General features: G+C 43.9%; 1 protein-coding gene across 1 annotated transcript in view; it reads left to right on the top strand.

Moving 5' to 3' along the window:
• Positions 1-5: 5 nt before the first annotated feature.
• Positions 6-21,713, top strand: part of CBX5 (chromobox 5) — a 44,165-nt gene continuing 22,457 nt past the window's right edge. The window contains exon 1 of the mRNA XM_003906493.3: positions 6-150. The gene's annotated coding sequence lies outside the window, so the exon portion shown is untranslated. The remainder of the gene's footprint in view (positions 151-21,713) is intronic.

Raw genomic sequence — 21,713 nt, 5'->3', positions numbered from 1 at the left:
CCCAGGATTGGTTGCGCAGGCGCAGGGAAGGATCCGTTTTGGCGGGCGGTTGGCGTTGCGCAGAAGGCGGCGGCGGTGGTGGCTAGTGGTGCGGCCTCACCAAACAGGAACAGGGCAGACGTTAGCGTGAGTGATCACTCTCAATCCCGGGTAAGTGGCAGACAGTCTTATCTACCCATAGTAGGTCTTGAACTGACTCCATTTGGGCCCGTTATTGTGTGAAATGAATGGACCGCGGGGTGGGGGATAGTCAAGGGGCAGCGGTGGATCGGGTCAACCAATAGAAGAACAGGGGGCGGGATGTTTTAATCCCTGTAGGTTCTTGGGAGCTGTGCAGCCGAAGACTTTGACTGGCTTGTGTATAGGCCAATTGGGTGTGCCTTGAGCTGCCGACTGATCGGCCCTTGGGCCATCGGAATGTGGGAGATGGGTTTTCCCCTTCTGAGGAGCGTCTCACTGAGCCAGTGAGCAGGAAGCGCGCGGTAGGTTGGGCTTCTCCAGGAGGCAGCGGTTTGACTCCAATGGGGAATGCGGGATCGGGCGGTTAAACGGATGGAACGAATCTGGAGCCAGTAGACGGACAGCCTAAGGAAAGCGCTGGGACCAGTCGTCCAATCGGCTCTCCAAAAGAGAGAGGTCTTCGATTTGGGGTTGTGAGGAAGGGGAGTCGGTGCCTGTAATGGCGTGTGAGGATGAATGTTTTATCCACAATGACTTTTCTAATGTTCTAACGGAGCCTTTAGGCCTCAGTCCCATACACCTCCCTGAAAGCCTACGTTTCCTGCTGTATTCCTCGACTTGACCATTTTTCCCCCGCCTCCTCACCACTTGAGGTTTGGGGAACAGAGGAGGTTTTTGTTTGTTTTTTTTATAATACTTTCAGAAGTCGCTTCTTTAGGAAGACTGTTAAAATGTTAGAACGAATAGGAGAAATCTCTATATCCTGATAGTGCATATTTCCACGAACAATATGTTTGTAGGTCCATAGAAAAGTTTTCGAAAGCTACACACCAAAGTGTGTCAGTCCTAGGGACACAGTAGGATCGAGGCAGGCTGGTTCTTTAATGTTTAAAACTTTGCAAGATTAATGATTTGTGATTAAAATTAAATAAAAAATGAAGTCAATTGTTTTGTGTTTCTAATCATAATCACATACTTACCACCCTTTTTCTGATTTATATAATCCATGTGCCCAGTGCTTTTATTTTAGTCTCTTTCTCCCGGGAACTTTCCCTCTCACACATTTCCTTTCTTTACACCATTAAAGATATCCTAAAACCCCTCTTTTTGATGTTCATTTGAGGATATCTGACTTTGGATTAAAAAAGAAACGCTTAAAGAGGGTAATATTTAGGGTTCTGGGGACAGAAGACTCATCCATCACCTGGATTATTCCTTGCCTTTTAATTAGATTTCCTTCGAAGTGTGTTTTACATGCAGTCTCTCTCCTTTTGGTAATGCCCCCTCTGCTTATTCCAGGATCTTTTGGAGAAATAAATAAATTTTGATAACATTGGCTGTATCAGAGTCTTACTGCTTTATTCAATAATTCAGGATCAAGGGAAAATACTTAAATACTGAAAATCAACTACCTATGAAGTACACTTATGACTAGAGACCTTTCCGACTTTATACCAAAGACAAACGATTTTAATAGCAGTTTATGAACAGAGGAAAAATTTCCATGTTCTCTGGCACTAGCAAAAGGACAAAGTATTTATATATAATTTATACCTGGTTTTAAACCTATTTGTAGGTATGCTAGTAATGGGGTTGCTGAGCTTCTGAGAACTAAAGTGATACTGGTTAAGGGTATCTGTCCTGGATTTATTTAGGTTTGAAAGGAATACAGTCTTAACCTGCAGCAAGATTTCTCAGCGTTAGCACTGTTGATATTTTGAGGCAGATAATAATTCTTTGTTAAGGGTATTCGGGGTGTCCTGTGCATAGTAAAATATTTAGCAAAATCCCTGGCTTCTATCCACTGTATGCCAGTAACATCGCACCTCTCGCCACATCCCCATTTGTGACAATCAGATTGTTAACAGACATTGCCAAATGTCCGGAGAGGTAGGGATCGGGGATAAAGTCTCCCTCGGTTGAAAATCATTCTTCCAAAATTCTGGAGTATGCAGGGCACAGTTTCGTGTTCCTGTAGTCCCAGCTACTCTGGAAGCTGAGGCAGGAGGCTTGAGCTCAGGTGGTCAAGGCTGCAGTGTGAAATGATTATGCCTGTGAATAGCCACTGCACTCGTCTGGGCAGCACAACAAGATCCCATTGCTAAAAAATAAAAATAAAATGCTAGAGTTTATTATTTTTTCAAAATCCATTATTTTACCAATTGGAAAATAGGTAAAAGTGAGAGAAGATGGTTGAAGTGTTTAGGGAGTGGCCTTTGGTAAATGGATCGCTAAATCCTGATGTTTATCTCCTTAGATACAGAATTGATCATTGTTCCATTTGATAAAAGGAAATTTTTATTAAAATTTTTACCACTTGATCTGGCGCCAGTGGCTTACGTCTGTAATCCCAGCACTTTGGGAGGCTGAGGTGGGCGGATCACTTGAGGCCAGGAGTTTGAGACCAGCCTGGCCAACATGGTGAAACCCGTCTCTACTAAAAACACAAAAATTGGGCCGGGCGCAGGGGCTCATGTCTGTAATCCCAGCCCTTTGGGCGGCCGAGGCGGGTGGATCACTTGAGGTCAAGGAGTTCAAGACCAGCTTGGCCAACATCGTGAAACCCCGTCTCTACTGAAAATACAAAAAAATTAAGCGGGAGTGGTGGCAGGTACCTCTAATTCCAGCTACTCGGGAGGCAGAGACAGAATTGCTTGAACCCAGGAAGCGGAGGTTGCAGTGAGCAGAAATTGCACCACTGCACTCCAGCCTGGGTGACAGAGCGAGACTCCGTCTCAAAACAAAAAACAAAAAACCCCACAAAAATTAGCCAGGCATAGTGGTGGGCACCTGTAATCCCAGCTACTCAGGAACCTGAGATGGGAGAATCGCTTCAACCTGGAGGCAGAGGTTGTAGTGAGCCAAGATCGTGCCACTGCACGCCAGCCTGGGTGACAGAGTGAGACCTTGTCTCAGGAAAAAAGAAATATTTACCACTTTTTGCAACTTAAACTTACACATATGATTGATTGCATCTTGTCCTTGTTTGGCTTCCTAAAATAACGGCAAATATGTTTTTGAAGAAGGTAGACTTTGCCTCACATCCGTCTTTTTCACTTGATTCTAGCTAGCCTCTTTACTGGAATTCTTTACTGGGATTCTTTTGGATCCACGTTTCAAAACTTTTGACTTCAATAAGAAATGTATTTTACAGTAATCCTGTACACACATTGAAACAGATTTCACTCAACAAACAAATGTGCAGAGCACTCTGATACTCTTTTGTCTGCAGTATACTATTTCATTGTCTTAAGAAAGCAGTCAGTTTCCACCGAACTGATTTCGCAGCTGTTTATAGACCCAGAGTTTTGGGGGAAAAAAGACTGCTGATCTGAACAATAGGTCACCAAATCATGCCACCTTTGATTACTTTCTGAGTCAGTTCCTTCCATCTCCAGCCCCAGCCCCTTGTACAGATGGTCCCTTACTTGTGATATTTCGACTTAAGATTTTTTCACATTTACAGTGGTGTGGAAAGCAATTTCCTTTCAGTAGAAACCATACTTCAAGTATCCACATAACCATTCTGTTTTTCACTTTCGGTACAGTAATCAACCAATTACATGAGATATTCAACACTTTATTATAAAATAGGCTTTGTGTTAGGTGATTTTGTCCAACAGTAGGCTAATGTAAGTATTCCGAACACATTTAAGAGTAGGCTAGGCTAAGCTATGATGTTCGGTAGGAACACCTTAGGTGTAGGAAATGAATTTTCAATTTTTCGTATTTTCAACCTGTAAGTCAAGGAGTATCTAAACAGATTAAGCAGTGACCTGTTACTTGGTGTTTTTACTCATGTGTTTTACTTTGAAAGATTATAGGAGCCAAGCCGAGACTTTCTAGTTTACTGTGGTGTGCAAGTGAAAATTGCTTGTTTTATTGTGAAGTCTCACAGTGCTTAAAGAGGGAAAACAATAAAAATATTGCAAAATCTCTCACAATGTGATAGGGTTTTTTGTTTGTTTGTTTGTTTGTTTGTTTTGAGACGCTCTTGTTGCCCAGTCTGGGGTGCAATGGCGCGATCTTGCTTCACCTCAACCTCTGCCTCCCGGGTTCAAGCGATTCTTCTGCCCCATCCTCCTGAGTAGCTGGGATTACAGACGTGTGCCACTACGCCCTACTAATTTTTAGTAGAGACAGGATTTCTCCATGTTGGTCAGGCTGGCCTCGAACTCCTGAACTTAGGTGATCCGCTTGCCTTGGCTTCCCAAAGTGCTGAGATTACAAGCGTGAGCCACTGTGCCCAGCCTCTAATGTGATAATTAATAGATATGATGAACTTTTCTCTCTGGTGGTGAAATTTTAGTGGGTAATTTTTCATTGAAATTCTGGGAATCTCACAGAGTTAGAAATCCTAACTTCCAGTGTGATATGTGTTGGGCCTCCAATTACAAAAGTTATAGCATTTGTGCTTAGAACTTAGAGACATACCGGCTGGGTGCAGTGGTTCATGCCTGTAATCCCAGCACTTTGGGAGGCCGAGGCAGGCAGATCATGAGTTCAGGATTGAGACTATCCTGGCTAACATGGTGAAACCCCGTCTCTACTAAAAATACAAAAAATTAGCCAGACGTGGTGGTGGGCGCCTATAGTCCCAGCTACTCTGGAGGCTGAGGCAGGAGAATTGCTGAACCTGGGAGGCGGAGGTTGCAGCGAGCCGAGACTCGACACCACAGCACTCCAGCCTGGATGACAGAGCGAGACTGTCTCAAAAAAAAAAGAACAACTTAGAGATATACCTAACCATTGCAACCAAATCTAAAAGGAGTGTTTACTATAAAGGGGAATATATTTTTTCACTGTTCTGTCTGAAAACTAGTAAGTGGAAAGCTTCAATTTGGGTAGTAGGTAAGCAGGGTGATAGTTGGGGAAAGAAGGAGTGAGCCTACATTTGAAGCGGCTGGATTTGTATATGGCTGGGGAAATTCTGGAGATTCTCAGAGCCTTTTAACAATACTCTAGAAAAGAGAAAGGTTTGGTATCAGGGTACAAAGATTTTTGAGGAAGACCAAGTATTTTTTTGCTTCTGTTGAGGTTTGTTTGTTTTTGAGACAGTTTCACTCTGTTGCCCAGGCTGGAGTGCAGTGGCGTGATCTTGGCTCACTGCAACCTCTATCTCCCAGGTTCAAGCGATCCTCCTGCCTCAGCCTCCCGAGTAGCTGGGATTACAGGCATGTGCCACCATGCCTGGCTAATTTTTTTGTATTTTTAGTAGAGACAGGTTTTCACCGTGTTAGCCAGGATGGTCTCGATCTACTGACCTCGTGATCCAACTGCCTCGGCCTCCTAAAGTGTTGGGATTACAGGCGCTAGCCGCTGTGCCCAGCTCTATTGAGGTCTTTAACTGCATAGCATGATTTCTGTATCTTATTGATATAGCCCATTTAATTAATAACTGTCGTGGTAAAGCATTTCTAGTCTTTATTTTGTCCTTTTACTTAGATTGTTTTTATTTCCATTCACCTTACATGAAACTGGGCCTAAAGCTATGTTATGGATATTTATTTTAAAAGTAATAAATTACAACATGAGATACCACTTGACTCAGTATGGCTGTTTACATATCTGCTATTCGTGAACTTGGACTCTGGGCAATCATCTTTTTCTCCTGACATAAACTTTTATTTTTCTTCCTTGCTTATAGAGAATGATTTTAACTGATCATTGTACTAATAGGAAGGAGTCCAGGTCATCCTGAGAAGAGTTCGCTTGTCCAGAGTCCAAGATGCAGATTTGTTGGATTTCTGTAAGCCACTCGAAGCCACATATTCATTTCTGATGACAGCTTTACACTTGTGCTGGAAGAACACCCACTGTGACAACTGCTGCCTATGTTTAGTCTGTCCAGGAGCTCTACCAGCTAGCATGTTTGCAGAAAAACCTACACTGTTCCTGTTAGCAGCTATGTAAATATTAGATCTTTCTGAGTTTCTCTTCTCAGATCTGCCAATTTCTTTGGGGCAAATTGTATCCTGCAGTTGCCTCAATTTACCCTTTGAAAATGAAGGATTAAAGGTTTTAGACATTCTTTGGGTTATCTGAAACACAATTCTTTTTGGATCAGTAATGTTTTATATATGTCTACTTTATGATTTTTAAAATTTTATTCCCCCTGTGTATTAGTTTCCTGTGGCTGCTGTAACAAATTACCACAGACTTGGTGGTTTAAAACAAGAGGAGTTTATTCTTCTCACAATTTTGGAGCCCAGAAGTCTACAATCAAGATATTGAGGCCCTTTTGGAGGCTGTAGGAGAGACTGTGTTCTTTGCCTCTTTTAGCTTCTGATTATGGTCAGCATTCCTTGGCATGTCTCTCTGTTCTGTTTTCACATTGTCTTCTCTGTTGAGTACTTCCATCAGAACTCTCCCTCTACCTCTGTATTATAAGGATACGTATGATTGCAAATAAGAAACCACTTGGATGAACCAGGATAAATTTCTCCTCTCCTATCTTTTAATTCAACCTGAGAGAGCAGATTTAAAATACATTTTATTCCTAAAGTGGCAGGTCCCTGAAAAAAAAATGTAGATTCATGTTTATTTTATTTTGAGACAGAGTCTCGCTTTGTCACCCAGTCTGGAGTGCATTGGTATGATCCTGGCTTACTGCAACCTCCGCCTCCCAGGTTCAAGCTATTCTCCTGCCTCAGCCTCCTGAGTAGCTGGGATTACAGGTGCCCAGCCAATTTGTGTATTTTTTTTTTTTTTTTGAGACAGAGTCTCGCTTTGTCACCCAGGCTGGAGTTCAGTGGCCGGATCTCAGCTCACTGCAAGCTCCGCCTCCCGGGTTTTTCGCCATTCTCCTGCCTCAGCCTCCTGAGCAGCTGGGACTACAGGTGCCCGCCACCTCGCCTGGCTAGTTTTTTGTATTTCTTAGTAGCGACGGGGTTTCACCGTGTTAGCCAGGATGGTCTTGATCTCCTGACCTCGTGATCCGCCCGTCTCGGCCTCCCAAAGTGCTGGGATTACAGGCTTGAGCCACCGCGCCCGGCGATCAATTTGTGTATTTTTAATAGAGATGGGATTTCACCATTGTGGCCAGGCTGGTCTCAAACCCCTGACCTCAGGTGATCCGCCTGCCTCAGCCTCCCAAAGTGCTGGGATTACAGGCATGAGTCACCACGCCTGGCCAGATTCATCTTTTAATCACATCTTTTGCTATATAAAGTAACATTTACAGGTTCAAGGGGTTAAGATATGAATCTCTGTTGGGAGAGGGCCATCATTCAGACTACTACACATTGGTTCCCTAACCTCTACCCAAATAGATTTGACCTAATTCAGAAAAGAAAAGGTTATTTTTAAAGAAAGAGAGGCAAGTGAAAAAAGGCTCAGAAACCTGGGTTCTTGTCCTACCTCTGCCATTATCTAATGGTGTAACCATGGGTGAGCCATCTGCCCTTTTTAGTCCTTAGTTTCTTCATCTTATAGGGAAGGAGTTGGATAAGTGATCATTAACAAATCTTCTAGACCTTAGACTTTATGAAGTGACTCCTAAGTCATCTTGGAGTTTGCTTTTTAAGTCAATAATTTTTTTTTTTTTTGAGACGGAGTCTCGCTTTGTCTCCCAGGCTGGAGTGCAGTGGCGTGATCTCGGCTCACTGCAACCTCCGCCACCCGGGCTCATGCCATTCTGCCTCAGCCTCCCGAGTAGCTGGGACTACAGGTGCCCGCCACTGCGCCCAGCTAATTTTTTTTGTATTTTTAGTAGAGACGGGGTTTCACTGTGTTTGCCAGGATGGTCTCGATCTCCTGATCTCGTGATCCGCCCGCCTTGGCCTCCCAAAGTGCCAGGATTACAGGCATGAGCCACCGCACCCGGCCTTAAGTCAGTAATTTTAAATGTGAATCAAAACATTACAAATTACAACGTTTTGTGTCAGTGTAGTCCTGTTCTTGCCTAGGACTTGAAGGATGGAAGACTGAGCTGTTGGCTGACTATTAACTCCTTGGGGTATTAACACAGGATAACCTGTATTTGTTAGCTGTGTGCTTAAGCCTTTCTAAAGAAAAGGTTTTCTACAAGGGATGTAATAGACTAGCTGGGACATTTTCACTATATTTCTAGTGAGGCTATAGATTGTGTAGCCTGGATTTTCTTTCCAGTAGTAGTAGTTCATCAAAATTAAACACTGACAAATTTTTTTCTACCTGAAACTAGGTTATAGAGAGAGTAAAAATTTTCACTTGCAGTCTTATTCTTCATACTCACTGAATGCCTGTTCCATCCTGTTTCATTACTAGGAAGGACACTAGATAAAGCCCTGAGCTTGAGATGGTGTACTTGAAAGGACTGTTTGAAGATCAGGTTTTATAACATACTCGTTATTTATTTCTTCTGTGGAGAGGAGGAACTAAATTGGATTCAAGTATTTTTCTGATAGTAATCTATGTTTCTTAGAATAAAGCAAGTTCATATCTGAGCCAGAGGGCATAATTATGTCAGAATAAAATATAATTATGTCGGAATAAAATGCCCTGTACTAAAGAGGTCAACTAACAGGCTGGGAAATCTTAAGTTTTGTTTTTAAGGCAAATCCTTGAACTCTCTGTGCCTCGTTTCTCATCCCTAAATCTGTGCACCTCACCTCACTGTGAGTTGTGGAGGGTAATATACTGCTAATTTGTTCAGTATTTCACAACAATAAATTATGCCTAAGATCTGATAAAACATAGCAAACCTCATTTATATGAATAGAGATAAGCATAGATAAGACTTACAGATAATAAAGAAAATTCATTAAAATTTTAACTTCCTTGATTATTAAACATTTTTCCTTCTGTTTCCTATATATTTTCCAAAGTATTTTCTTATTATTTTTCCATGATAGACTTACGAAATAGGGCAAATAACAAACACCAGGTTATGTAATAATGAATAAATCCATCAAGTGGATATAACAGTTCTAAATGTCCTAAAAGCTAATAATAAAGCTTCAGCATACACAAAGGAAAACAGAAATGAAGTAACAAGCCAGGCGCGGTGACTTACGCCTGTAATCCCAGCACTTTGGGAGGCTGAGGTTGGTGGACTTCTTGAGGTCAGGAGTTCCAGACCAGCCTGGCCAACATGGCGAAACCCTGTCTACTAAAAATACAAAATTATCTGGGCATAGTGGCATGCGCTTGTAATTAATCCCAACTACTCGGGAGGTTGAGGCAGGAGAATCGCTTGAACCTGGGAGGCGGAGGTTGCAGTGACCTGAGGTTGCACCACTGCATTCCAGCCTGGGTGACAGAGCAAGACTCCGTCTCAAAAAAAAAAAAAAAAAAAAAAAAGGAAATAACAGACATCTGCAATTATATTTGGAAATTTCAGTGCCTCTCAGTAACTGATAAAACAGGTAGACGAAATCAGTAAGGAAACAGAAGACTTGAACAACACTGCCAATAACCTGATATAATTGACATTTATAGAATAGTACAAGCAACAACAGAATACATGTGCTTTTCAAGTGCACATGGAACAGTTACACAGTTTATCTTTTGGGTCATTAAGTCTCAAATTCAAAAGGATTCAATCAAAGGTTTTTTAAAAAAAATTTAAACAGGGTCTTGTTCTGTCACCCAAGCTGGATTTCAGTGGCACAATCAACTCACTTCAGCCTGAAACTCCTGGGCTCAAGTGATCCTCCTGCCTCAGCCTTCAGAAAAGCTGGGACCACTGGCATGTGCCACCATGCTTAGCCCCCCAACCCTTTTTTTTTTTTTTGGTAGAGGCAGGGTCTTGTTATGTTGCCCAGATTGATGTCAGACTCCTGGGCTCAAGTGATCCTCTCATCTCAGCTTCCCAAAGTGCTGGGATTACAGGCATGAGCCACTGTGCCTGGCCAAGGTATGTTTCTTTCCTGATCATAGTGCAATTAAATAAAAAATCAGTAACAAAGATATCAAGAAAAATCCCTAAATATTGTGAAACTACACAACACACTTCAAAGTAACCCACCTACAAAGAGGAAATTGCAAAGAAAACTAAAATATACTTGGAACTGAATGAAAATGAAAAGACGATATATCAAAACTTTTAGGATGAAGCTGGGTGCTGTGACTGATTCCTGTAAACCCAACACTTTGAGAAGCTGAGACGAGAGGATCACTTGAGCCCAGGAGTTCATGACCAGCCTGGGCAACATAGTGAGACCTAGTTTCTAGAAAAAAAAGTATCCAGGAGTGGTGGCTCACCGGTAGTCCCAGCTACTTGGAAGGCTGAGGTGGGAAGCTCAGTGGAGCTTGGGAGATCAAGGCTGCATTGAGCTGTGATCCTGCCACTGCACTTGAGCCTGGGTGACAGAGACCCTATCTCAAAAACAAAACAAAAAAACTTGTGGGATGCAGTTAAGACAGTGCTTAAAGGGAAATTGATAGCATTAAGTACTTTAATAACAAAAGCAGGTCACTGACAGGTTTTGTCCTATGAACCTAGAAAAAGAACAAATTAAATCCAAAGTAAACAAGAAAATAGTAATGATAAAAGCAGCAATTATTGGGATATAGAACAATAGAGAATATCAGTAAAATGGAAAGTTCTTTGAAAAGATGAATAAAATTGATAAATCGGGAAAAAAGATACTAATTGCCAATATTAGGAAATAAGGAATATTGCTACTGATCCTACAGATAAAAGTAATAAGGGAATATTTTGAAAAACGATACGGGCTGGGCGCGGTGGCTCAAGCCTGTAATCCCAGCACTTTGGGAGGCAGGGATGGGCGGATCACGAGGTCAGAGACCATCCTTTCCTGGCTAACACGGTGAAACCCTGTCTCTACTAAAAAAAAATACAAAAAAAAAAAAACTAGCCAGGCAAGGTGGCGGGCGTTTGTAGTCCCGGCTACTCGGGAGGCTGAGGCAGGAGAATGGCGTAAACCCGGGAGGTGGAGCTTGCAGTGAGCTGAGATCCGGCCACTGCTGTCCAGCCTGGGTGACAGAGCGAGACTCCGTCTCAAAAAAAAAAAAGAAAAATGATATGAATATATTCAATGTCTTAGTTGAAGTTAGAAACTTCCTTGAAGACAGACTACCAAAACTCACTTAAATACAGAACCTTGGGTGGGCATGGAGGTTTACACATGTAATCTCAACATTTTGGGAGGCCAAGAGTTCAAGACCAGCCTAGGAAACATAATGAGACCTCTCTACAGGAAAAAACAAGAAGAAAACTTCCGAACCTTACTAGCCTTATCTCTGTTAAGGAAAATGAATTTGTAGATATAAATCATCCCACAAAGAAAACGCCAGGCACAGGCCAAGCGCAGTGGCTCGTGCCTGTAATCCCAGAACTTTGGGAGGCTGAGGCAGGTGGATCACGAGGTCAGGAGTTCAAGACCAGCCTGGCTAGCATGGTGAAGCCCCGTCTGTACTAAAAATACAAAAATTAGCCAGGCATGGTGGTGTGCTCCTGAGTCTCAGCTACTTGGGAGGCTGAGGCAGGAGAATTGCTTGAACCCCGGAGGCAGAGGGGTGCAGTGAGCTGAGATTGCACCACTGCATTCCAGCCTAGACGACAGAGCAAGACTCTGTCTCAAAAGAAAAAGAAAACTCTGAGCTCAGATGGCTTCACTGAAGAATTTTACCAAACTTTTTAGGAAGAAATACCAATTTTATACAAACTCTTCCAGAAAACAGAAGCAGGAACGCTTATCAAAACATATTTATTTATTTTGAGACAGAGCCTCGCTCTGTCACCCAGGCTGGAGTGCAGTGGTGCAATCTCGACTCACTGCAACTTCCGCCTCCTGTGGGGTTCAAGCAATTCTCCTGCCTCAGCCTCCTGAGTATCTGGGACTACAGGCACGTGCCACCATGCTGGGCTAATGTTTTGTAGTTTTAGTAGAGACAGACTTTCACCAGGTTAGCCAGGATGGTCTGTTTTTCCCGACCTCGTGACACGCCCACCTCAGCCTCCCAAAGTGCTGGGATTACAGGTGTGAGCCACCACGCCTGGCCCAAAACAGTTATTTTTAACTTCATCTACTGTCAGACATTTAACTTCTATTTGCTTTATATTTTTCAGAGTATTTTCTTGTTTTTCCCACAACAGATGTTTAAGTAGGGCTAATAACTAATACCCATGAGAGTTAATGAAATTGTCCAACTTGACCTTTTAATGATCTAGTTGGTTTAAGACCCACATGTACTTACTCCTGTCCTGATCTTTCCACTATTGACAAGTTACCTTTTTTTTTTTTTTTTGAGGCAGTCTTTCTCTGTCGCCCAGGCCATAGTGCAGTGGCACGATCTCGGCTCACTGCAAGCTCCGCCTCCCAGGTTCACGCCATTCTCCTGCCTCAGCCTCCCGAGCAGCTGGGACTACAGGCGCCTGCCAGCACCACGCCCGGCTAGTTTTTTATATTTTTAGTAGAGACGGGGTTTCACCGTATTAGTCAGGATGGTCTCGATCTTCTGACCTCGTGATTCGCCCACCTCGGCCTCCCAAAGTGCTGGGATTACAGGCATGAGCCACCGCGCCCGGCGACAAGTTACCTTTTACCTTTTCTATAACAGCCTTTGGAGGAGGTGGTAACTTGACCAAGGAGGAATTCAAAAATCCTCGCCTTAAAATTGAAAACTGGAATAGACTCTGTGCTCATGCAATGCTTGACACTTTTTAGGCCCTCAATAAATATCCCATAATCAACCAATTTTAGAACAAGGATCAGAATTACTATATTAATCATGTTTTTGGCATAGGATTTGAATTGGGAATGTAGTTGGAAACTGGACAAAAAGGGAGTCAGAAACATCTTATGTAACACATCAAAACACTCAATTGAAGAGCTGGGTGGTCTGAGATTACCCATCCCTTTAGCCATTTATCTGATGCCTTTCTTTGCATTTAACTATCAATATAGCTGAAGTGTAGAGCATACTTTTATGATATTGTGGCATAGTAACTCAACTTAAATGTCAATAGAGATACTTGAAAAGACCTGCAAGGTTCGATAACTTCTGGTGTGGGTTTGTTTCTCCTGTCATCACCCATTATGTATTTTTTTTTAACAGCTTTTAAATTCCCACAGAGAGAAATTGGTCAGGATCATAATACATGGCCCAGGAGCAGCCAAGGATACCCTTGTATTTTTTTTGTTGTTGTTTGTTTGAGATGAAGTCTAGCTCTGTTGCCCAGGCTGGATTGCAATGGTGCAATCTCAGTTCACTGTAACCTCCGTCTCCCAGGTTCAAGCAATTCTCCTGCCTCAGCCTCCTGAGTAGCTGGGATTACAGGTGCCCACCACCACGCCTGACTAATTTTTGTATTTTTAGTAGAGATGGGATTTTGCCATGTTGGCTAGGCTCTTCTCGAACTCCTGGCTTCAGTGATCCACCCGCCTCCCAAAGTGCTGGGAATATAGGCGTGAGCCACCATGCCCAGCCAAATGTCTTCTTTAAACTGATGCTAAGAAAACAAATTGTCAGCTGGACGCTGTGGCTCACGCCTGTAATCCCAGCACTTTGGGAGGTCGAGGTGGGTGGGTCACAAGGTCAGGAGATCAAGACCATCCTGGCTATCACTGTGAAACCCCGGCTCTACTAAAAATACAAAATTAGCCAGGCATGGTGGCAGGCACCTGTAATCCCAGCTACTCGGGAGGCTGAGGCAGGAGATCGGCATGAACCCGACATGGAGCTTGCGTGAGCTGGGAGATCGCCACTGTACTCGTGAGCCTGGGCGACAGAGCTAGACTCCGTCTCAAAAAAAAAAAAAAAAAAATTGCCTGACTAACACAGGTTCTTTGTTAAAATGGATGATTTGGGTCAAGGGTTTAAGCTCAGATCCTCAGGCACTTTGGGGCATGGCTGATCACCAGGTCAGGAGATTGAGACCATCCTACAATATGGTGAAACTCTGTTCCTACCAAAAATACAACAAACTAGCTAAGGAGGTGGCAGGCTAATTAGGTCCTGGTCACTCGGGAGGTTGAGGCGGAGGAATGGCTGTGAACCCGGGAGACGGAGCTTGCAGTGATTGAGATCTGGCCATACCACTCCAGCCCAGGATAGAGTGAGACTCCGCCTCAAAAAAAAAAAAAAAGGATGATTTGTTGAAATGACCTGAAGGAGCCTTTGTAACCCTTAAGCTATTGAGGTCTAAAATCTGCAAGCTAGATAATGCCATGGTAAGGACTGAGTCTTAATTTTATGACAAATATTTGGAAAATGCTTTATCACCATAATTTTATTTGGGAATGAGCATTTTCAGTTTTCTTTTAATCCTTCCATATTTTGTGAACATGATCTGCCAAAGTGGTATGTATAAATCTAAGATTCATGATAATGTACTCAAATGTTGCTCTTACCCATTTTCCTCAAGATTTATTTATGATGGTATTGCCAGGTTCTTTGTGAAAGGTGACGAGGTCTCCAAATTCATGTTTCATTACGCTTGAGAGGAGTGGATGTGAGATTAACACCCACCTGAGAGTGTGGTGCCTTGAGATGAGTTCAGTACATTTCCAAGGATAGAGTTGTTGGAAAACACCATCTGGAAGGCATTTTCCCATGGTGGTGCCAAATTCTGCTTTCTCATAAATCTTGAAACAATTGGATATTTAACCTCTTGCCCAGTGGTGGGTTTAGGTGTACCCTAGCTAAATTTAAAGAAAACTGATACTTTTTTTTAATAGGGCAACATCTTATTCTATAAAATAGAATGCGTGTTTCTGAAAACTGGTAGTTGAGAGAGGAAATTCAGTGGATTTTAATGAGGGTGAAAAAAAAGAAAATCCAGTATAAAATGATGAGATATCAAACAAGAATTTTTGTGTTACTACTAAATACACCAGTTTACCAGACTGATACCTTCAAGCAATTCTGAAAATTGAGTCTTGTAACCCACATTCATTTATAATATGTTGGTAATCAGAGCTGGGGGGGACATACAACCAAATGGAACTTACAGGGTAGCCTTTATCGCCATTTAGAATGTGTATATATACAATTATTATTTTACATATTGGGGAGGTCCCCCTATGTTTGCTCATGCTGGTCTTGAACTCTGGGCCCAAGCTGTGATCCTGCCTCAACCTCCCAAATTGTTGGGATTATAGGGGTAAGCCATGGTACCCAGCCAAGTATATGTTTTTGTTTTTGTTTTTGTTTTTTGAGACAGAATCTGGCTCTGTTGCCCAGGCTGGAGTGCAGTGGTGCGATCTCGGCTCACTGCAAGCTCTGCCTCCCAGGTTCATGCCATTCTCCTGCCTCAGCCTCCCGAGTAGCCGGGACTACAGGCGCCCGCCACTATGCCTGGTTAATTTTTTTGTATTTTTAGTAGAGACGGTTTCACTGTGTTAGCCAGGATGGTCTTGATCTCCTGACCTTGTGATCCGTCTGCCTTGGCCTCCCAAAGTGCTGGGATTACAGACGTGAGCCACCGCGCCCAGCCAAGTATACTTTTGTTTTGTTTTGTTTTGTTTTGTTTTGAGGTGAAGTCTGGCTCTGTCGCCCAGGCTGGAGTGCAGTGGCGGGATCTCAACTCACTGCAACCTCTGCTTCCCAGGTTTCAGCAATTCTCCTGCCTCAGCCTCCCAAGTAGCTAGGATTACAGGTGCCCACCACGATGCCTGGCTAATTTTTGTATTTTTAGTAGAGATGTGGTTTTGCCATGTTGGCCAGGCTGGTCTCGAACTCTTAACCTCAGGTGATCTGCCTCCCAAAGTGCTGGGATTACAGGGTGAGCCACCGCGCCCGGCTGTTTTTATCTAAGAGAACAAAAGGCTCTTTACTCCCATGCTCACTGTAAAAATCCCATGCCTGATTTTTTTTTTTTTGAGATGGAGTCTTGCTCTGTCGCCCAGGCTGGAGTGCAGTGCATGATCTAGTTCACAGCAAGCTTTGCCTCCTGGGTTCACGCCATTCTCCTGCCTCAGCCTCCCGAGTAGCTGGGACTACAGGCGTCCGCCACCACGCCCGGCTAATTTTTTGTATTTTTAGTAGAGACGGAGTTTCACCGTTTCAGCCAGGATGGTCTCGATCTCCTGACCTCGTGACCCGCCTGCCTCGACCTCCCAAAGTGCTGGGATTACAGGATTGTGCCACCGCGCCAAGCCTGATTTTTTGTTTTGAGACAAGAGTCTGCCTCTTGCCTAGGCTGGAGTTCAGTGGCACCATCTCCACTCACTGCAGCCTCTGCCTTCCTGGCTCAAGCACTTCTTCTGCCTAAGCCTCCTGAGTAGCTGGGATTATAGGTGTGCACTGCCTTACCTGGCTAATTTTTGTATTTTTAGTAGAGATGGTGTTTCACCATGTTGGCCACGCTGGTCTTGAACTCCTGAAGTCAAGTGATCTGCCTGCGTCAGCCTCCCAAAGCGCTGAGATTACAGCCATGAGACATTGTGCCCAGCCTCTTGGCCTGATTTTTAAAAGATCATGAACTAGAGCTGTGCTAGCCAATGGGAGAACATTTCTTCCCTCCGTGCTCTCTTCTGTTAATAAAGTTTGTGTTGTCTGTATGTGGCTTGTTAATGATAGGGGTGTTAACGACCATAGTTAATCTTTCTCTTCAACTCTTTCCTAATCTAGTCTCTTAAACAGACATTTAAAAAGCTTTTAACTCCTCTTGAATTGGGTGCTCATGGGCTTTTTGTGGAGGTGGAGTGATAGTTATCAGCCCATTTAACAAAACCTGAGACAGCCAGGAAAGCTGTAATGTGAATCTCTATGCTATGTTTTTGTTAAAATGCCACATGGCTAATACTTTAGAAATCATAAATCCACTGCAAGAAAACATCTTTATAGAGGATATTTTAGTTTTATGCTGTTTGTGTTAAATACCTAAGACCATCAGTACTTCAAGCTCCGTAAAGAGCAAGGAACATAGAGCAGATTAAAATGTTTCTGTAAGTTTGGTTTGTTTTCATCTGTTTTATTTGCTGCAATAAGGCTATATAGAGGATGCCTTGAAGACTGCTGTAGCTGACAATTTAATCTTCACCTAAGTCACTGTCTCCCTAAGGGCCTTAAGGAGAAGTGGGAATTTCACAAGTCTGGGCCAACTGCAACCACTCATCAATGGCATATTTAATTAATCCATGTGATAGGGAGCTTTGCATATGTACTCTCCTCTGCTCTTTAACCCTGGCTTACTTCCTAAAGGATTTTGCCTTGTTAGGGGGCTTATAGAATTTATGTTGAAACTCTAAAATGGAGAGCACATTGATTATGCATCTTGACATTTGGTTTGATTACTATCTTTAAATAATTCAGTGGGTAGTTCAGCGAGGTAGCTTACCAATTGGCTTTCTTTTTCTTTTTTTTTTTTTTTGAGAAGGAGTTTCACTCTTGTCTCCCAGGCTAGAGTGCAATGGCGCAATCTTGGCTCACAGAAACTCCACCTCCCAGGTTTAAGCGATTCTCCTACCTCAGCCTCACCAGTAGCTGGGATTACAGGCACCTGCTACCACACCTGGCTAATTTTTGTATTTTTAGTAGAGACGGGGTTTCGCCATGTTGGCCAGCCTGGTCTCAAACTCCTGACCTCAGGTGATCCACCCGTCTTGGCCTCCCAAAGTGCTGGGATTGCAGGCGTGAGCCACTGCGCCCGGCTGGCTTTCATTCTTTTTTTTTTTTTTGAGACGGAGTCTCGCTCTGTCGCCCAGGCTGGAGTGCAGTGGCCGGATCTCAGCTCACTGCAAGCTCCGCCTCCCAGGTTCACGCCATTCTCCTGCCTCAGCCTCCCGAGTAGCTGGGACTACAGGCGCCCGCCACTTCGCCCGGCTAGTTTCTTGTATTTTTTAGTGGAGACGGGGTTTCACCGTGTTAGCCAGGATGGTCTCGATCTCCTGACCTCGTGATCCACCCGTCTCGGCCTCCCAAAGTGCTGGGATTACAGGCTTGAGCCACCGCGCCCGGCCTGGCTTTCATTCTTAATAAAAAGAAAGCTTAGTGAAAGATCTAGAATTATGTGTACTTTTGCTCATAAGTGGTGATGAAAATAAAATGGCTATAACAAGATGTAAGAAAAGCCACCGGAATTGGTATTGAGAAGTAGTGACTGCTTTGTGGGGGTAAGGCAGGAGAATTGCTTCAGCCCAGGAGTTTGAGACCAGCTTGGGCAACACAGTGAGAGTGCATCTCACCAAAAAAATTAAAAAATGTAGCCAGGCGTGGTGGTGTGCCCCTGTGGTCCCAGCTACTCAGGAGGCTGAGGTGAGAGGATTGCTTCAGCCCAGGAGTTTGAGGCTGCAATGAACTGTCCTTGTCACTGCACTACAGCCTGAACAACAGAACAAGACCCTGTCTCAAATGACTGGAGGGATGAAAGTAGAGCCTAAACTGGACAAAGCAGATACCAGGGGCCCTATGTGGGTTGTTCCAGGATTAAATGGTCAATGCCAAGGGCTAATCATTACCTCTTTTTTTTTTTTTTTTTTTTTTTTATATTGAGACGGAGTCTCGCACTGTCGCCCAGGCTGGAGTGCAATGGTGCGATCTCGGCTCACTGCAAGCTCCACCTCCTGGCTTCACGCCATTCTCTTGCCTCAGCCTCTGGAGTAGCCGGGACTACAGGCGCCCGCCACCATGCCCGGTTAATTTTTTTGTATTTTTAGTAGAGACGGTTTCACTGTGTTAGCCAGGATGGTCTTGATCTCCTGACCTCATGATTCTCCCGCCTCGGCCTCCCAAAGTGTTGGGATTACAGGCGTGAGACACTGTGCCCAGCCTTTTTTTTTTTTTTTTGAGATGGAGTCTTGCCCTGTTGTCCAGGCTGGAGTGCAGTGGTGCCATCTCAGCTCACTGCAACCTCCGTCTCCCAGTTTAAGTGATTCTCCCGCCTCAGCCTTCTGAGTAGCTGGGATTACAGATGCATAACTGCCTCAGCCTTCTGTGTAGCTGGGATTACACCACGCCTGACTAATTTTTGTGTGTCTTTAGTATAGACGGGGTTTCACCATATTGACCAGGCTGGTCTTGAACTCCTGACCTCATGATCCACCTGCCTCGGCCTCCCATAGTGCTGGGATTATAGGCAGGAGCCACTGTGCCCGGCCTACCTCTTGTTTTTCTGGGTTGCCCTAGCTTGCTTGTGATGCCCTCTCTGTAATTGCTGGGAGCTGATTTTTTTTTTTTTTTTGAGACGAAGTTTCGCCCTTGTTGCCCAGGCTGGAGTGCAATGGCTCAGTCTTGGCTCACTGCAACCTCCACCTTCTGGGTTCAAGCGATTCTCCTGCCTCAGCCTCCCGAGTAGCTGGGATTACAGGTGTGTGCCACCATGCCTGGCTAATTTTTGTATTTTTAGTAGAGACAGGGTTTCACCATGTTGGCCAGGTTGGTCTGGAACTCCTGACCTCAGGAGATCTGCCTGCCTCAGCCTCCCACAGTGCTGGGATTACAGGCGTGAGCCACCGCACCCAGCCTCTTTTCTCATCTCTATGGGCCTTAGGTGCTGTAATCTATCTATAGTTACTGGGTAGCTTTACCAGATAGTTCCTATCTATATTTAAGAGAGAAGGCTGAGAGCAGTTATTCCTGAAAGACTCTAGAAATTTGAGAAGCTGCTCACCCTTTCCCTTGGAGATTTCCACAAGGATAAGGTTGTGTTCAGAGGCTCACCTTCTTTTCGTCTGTCATCGTATTGGGATTCTACCTTAATCACTCCATCATCCTGCCAACCATGTCTCATTTCTCATGCTGGAAAGCTCCCTCCCCCTAAACTCAGTGTGAACCACCAGTCTTGATGCTCTATCTGGTCCAGGCTCTAGCCCTTAAATTGTTTGACTGGCTTTGTGTTTCATTTGACCCTAATACTCTGGGTCGCACTGTCTAAAAGAGAATTATGTCCCCTCCGATGTCTGAGTGCATTTCTCATTTCTTACTGCTGCTCCTGAGCAGATCTGTAACTTCAAGGTTAAGATACGACACATTCCATCAGAAGTATGTCGTCATCCTTGCCAGCTTCTGATCTGTGACTGTCCAGGAGATTTACAAGACAATTGCATGCCATCCTTTAAAGAATATTATGGTTGGACTCTGACTCCTGGCATCAGGCCTAATTTGATTTGTCAGTGGTTACAAAACCCATTTCCCAAAAAGAAAAGGACCTCAGCCCATGTGCCCTTTAGGCAGTTCTTAAGAGTGGAAAGGAGGGAATTGAACTCAATCTTTTACTTCCTGATGTTTTGTGGGGAGGGGTGGACACCAGAATATTTTTGTCTCTTTCCTCTTTAAATTCACTTTTCTTTCTCTGAAAGATTTCACCAAAATGTTAGTATTGCTGTCATTCTTTCCTGTTCCTTTTTCCTTCACAGAGTTACTATTAGTCTTTTCATTCTGCCATCTTTAAAGTTTGTCTGAGTTTTAAGGAATAAGTATTTTGCCCTTGAGAGAGAACATACCTACCCTGTTCTCTGAAGGTTTATTCGTTTTCCAGTGCCTAGTTAACAAAGACACTGTTCCTCATTTTCTTGCTATCTACTAATGTGTTGAGCTGCAGGAGTTACTGCATGTGATTTGGTTTACTAGCTTAGGAATTTGGAAGGTCACATATTTTCTTCTGCTGTTGTATTCAGCCGTGATATATTTTTACAGAAGGTTCTCTTTGGGGGTCTTAATAGATCTTTGGTTTCAACATAAACTCACTTTTTCCCTAGGAGGTAGGTAGGGCGGGTAGTACAGATTTATTTAGCCTGTTTAAATGATGCCGGGGTCAGATGGAAAATTTATTTACTCAAGATCACACATGGCAAGTTAATCAGAGTCAAGATCCTGTTTAAATGTTTGGTATTGTTTTCATATCCCTTAATTATGAAAAGTTTAAAACAAAAGGTAAGAAGAGTTGAAAAATGCAGTTTTTATTTTTTTGAGACGGAGTCTCGCTCTGTCGCCTGGGCTGGAGTGCAGTGGCCGGATCTCAGCTCACTGCAAGCTCCGCCTCCCGGGTTTACACCATTCTCCTGCCTCAGCCTCCCGAGTAGCTGGGACTACAGGCGCCCGCCACCGCGCCCGGCTAGTTTTTTGTATTTTTTTTTTTTAGTAGAGACAGGGTTTCACCGTGTTAGCCAGGATGGTCTCGATCTCCTGACCTCGTGATCCGCCTGTCTCGGCCTCCCAAAGTGCTGGGATTACAGGCTTGAGCCACCGCGCCCAGCCGAAAAATGCAGTTTTTAATCGGAGGTTTGCTGATGATCCATTCCAATTTGAGGAAATCTTTTGTAATTAAAAAATTTCTGGACGGGCGCGGTGGCTCATGCCTGTAATCCCAGCACTTTGGGAGGCCGAGGCGGGTGGATCACGAGATCAGGAAATCGAGACCATCCTGGCCAACGTGGTGAAACCCCATCTCTACTAAAAATAACAAAAATTAGCTGGGCGTGGTGGCACATGCCTGTAATCCCAGCTACTTGGGAGGCTGAGGCAGGAGAATCCCTTGAACCAGGGAGCTGGAGGTTGCAGTGAGCCGAGATTGCGCCACAGCACTCTAGCCTGGTGACAGAGCGAGACTCCGTCTCAAAAAAAAAAAAAAGAAAAAAAAATTTCTCCTTTGGTCTTACACCCTATGGTTTCTTCTGTTTGACAGCCAAAATAGTCACCATTCT

The sequence above is a fragment of the Papio anubis genome, chromosome 9, assembly GCF_008728515.1.
Source record: "Papio anubis isolate 15944 chromosome 9, Panubis1.0, whole genome shotgun sequence".
NCBI classification, from domain to species: domain Eukaryota; kingdom Metazoa; phylum Chordata; class Mammalia; order Primates; family Cercopithecidae; genus Papio; species Papio anubis.
This window is presented reverse-complemented; position numbering and strand designations above follow the sequence as displayed.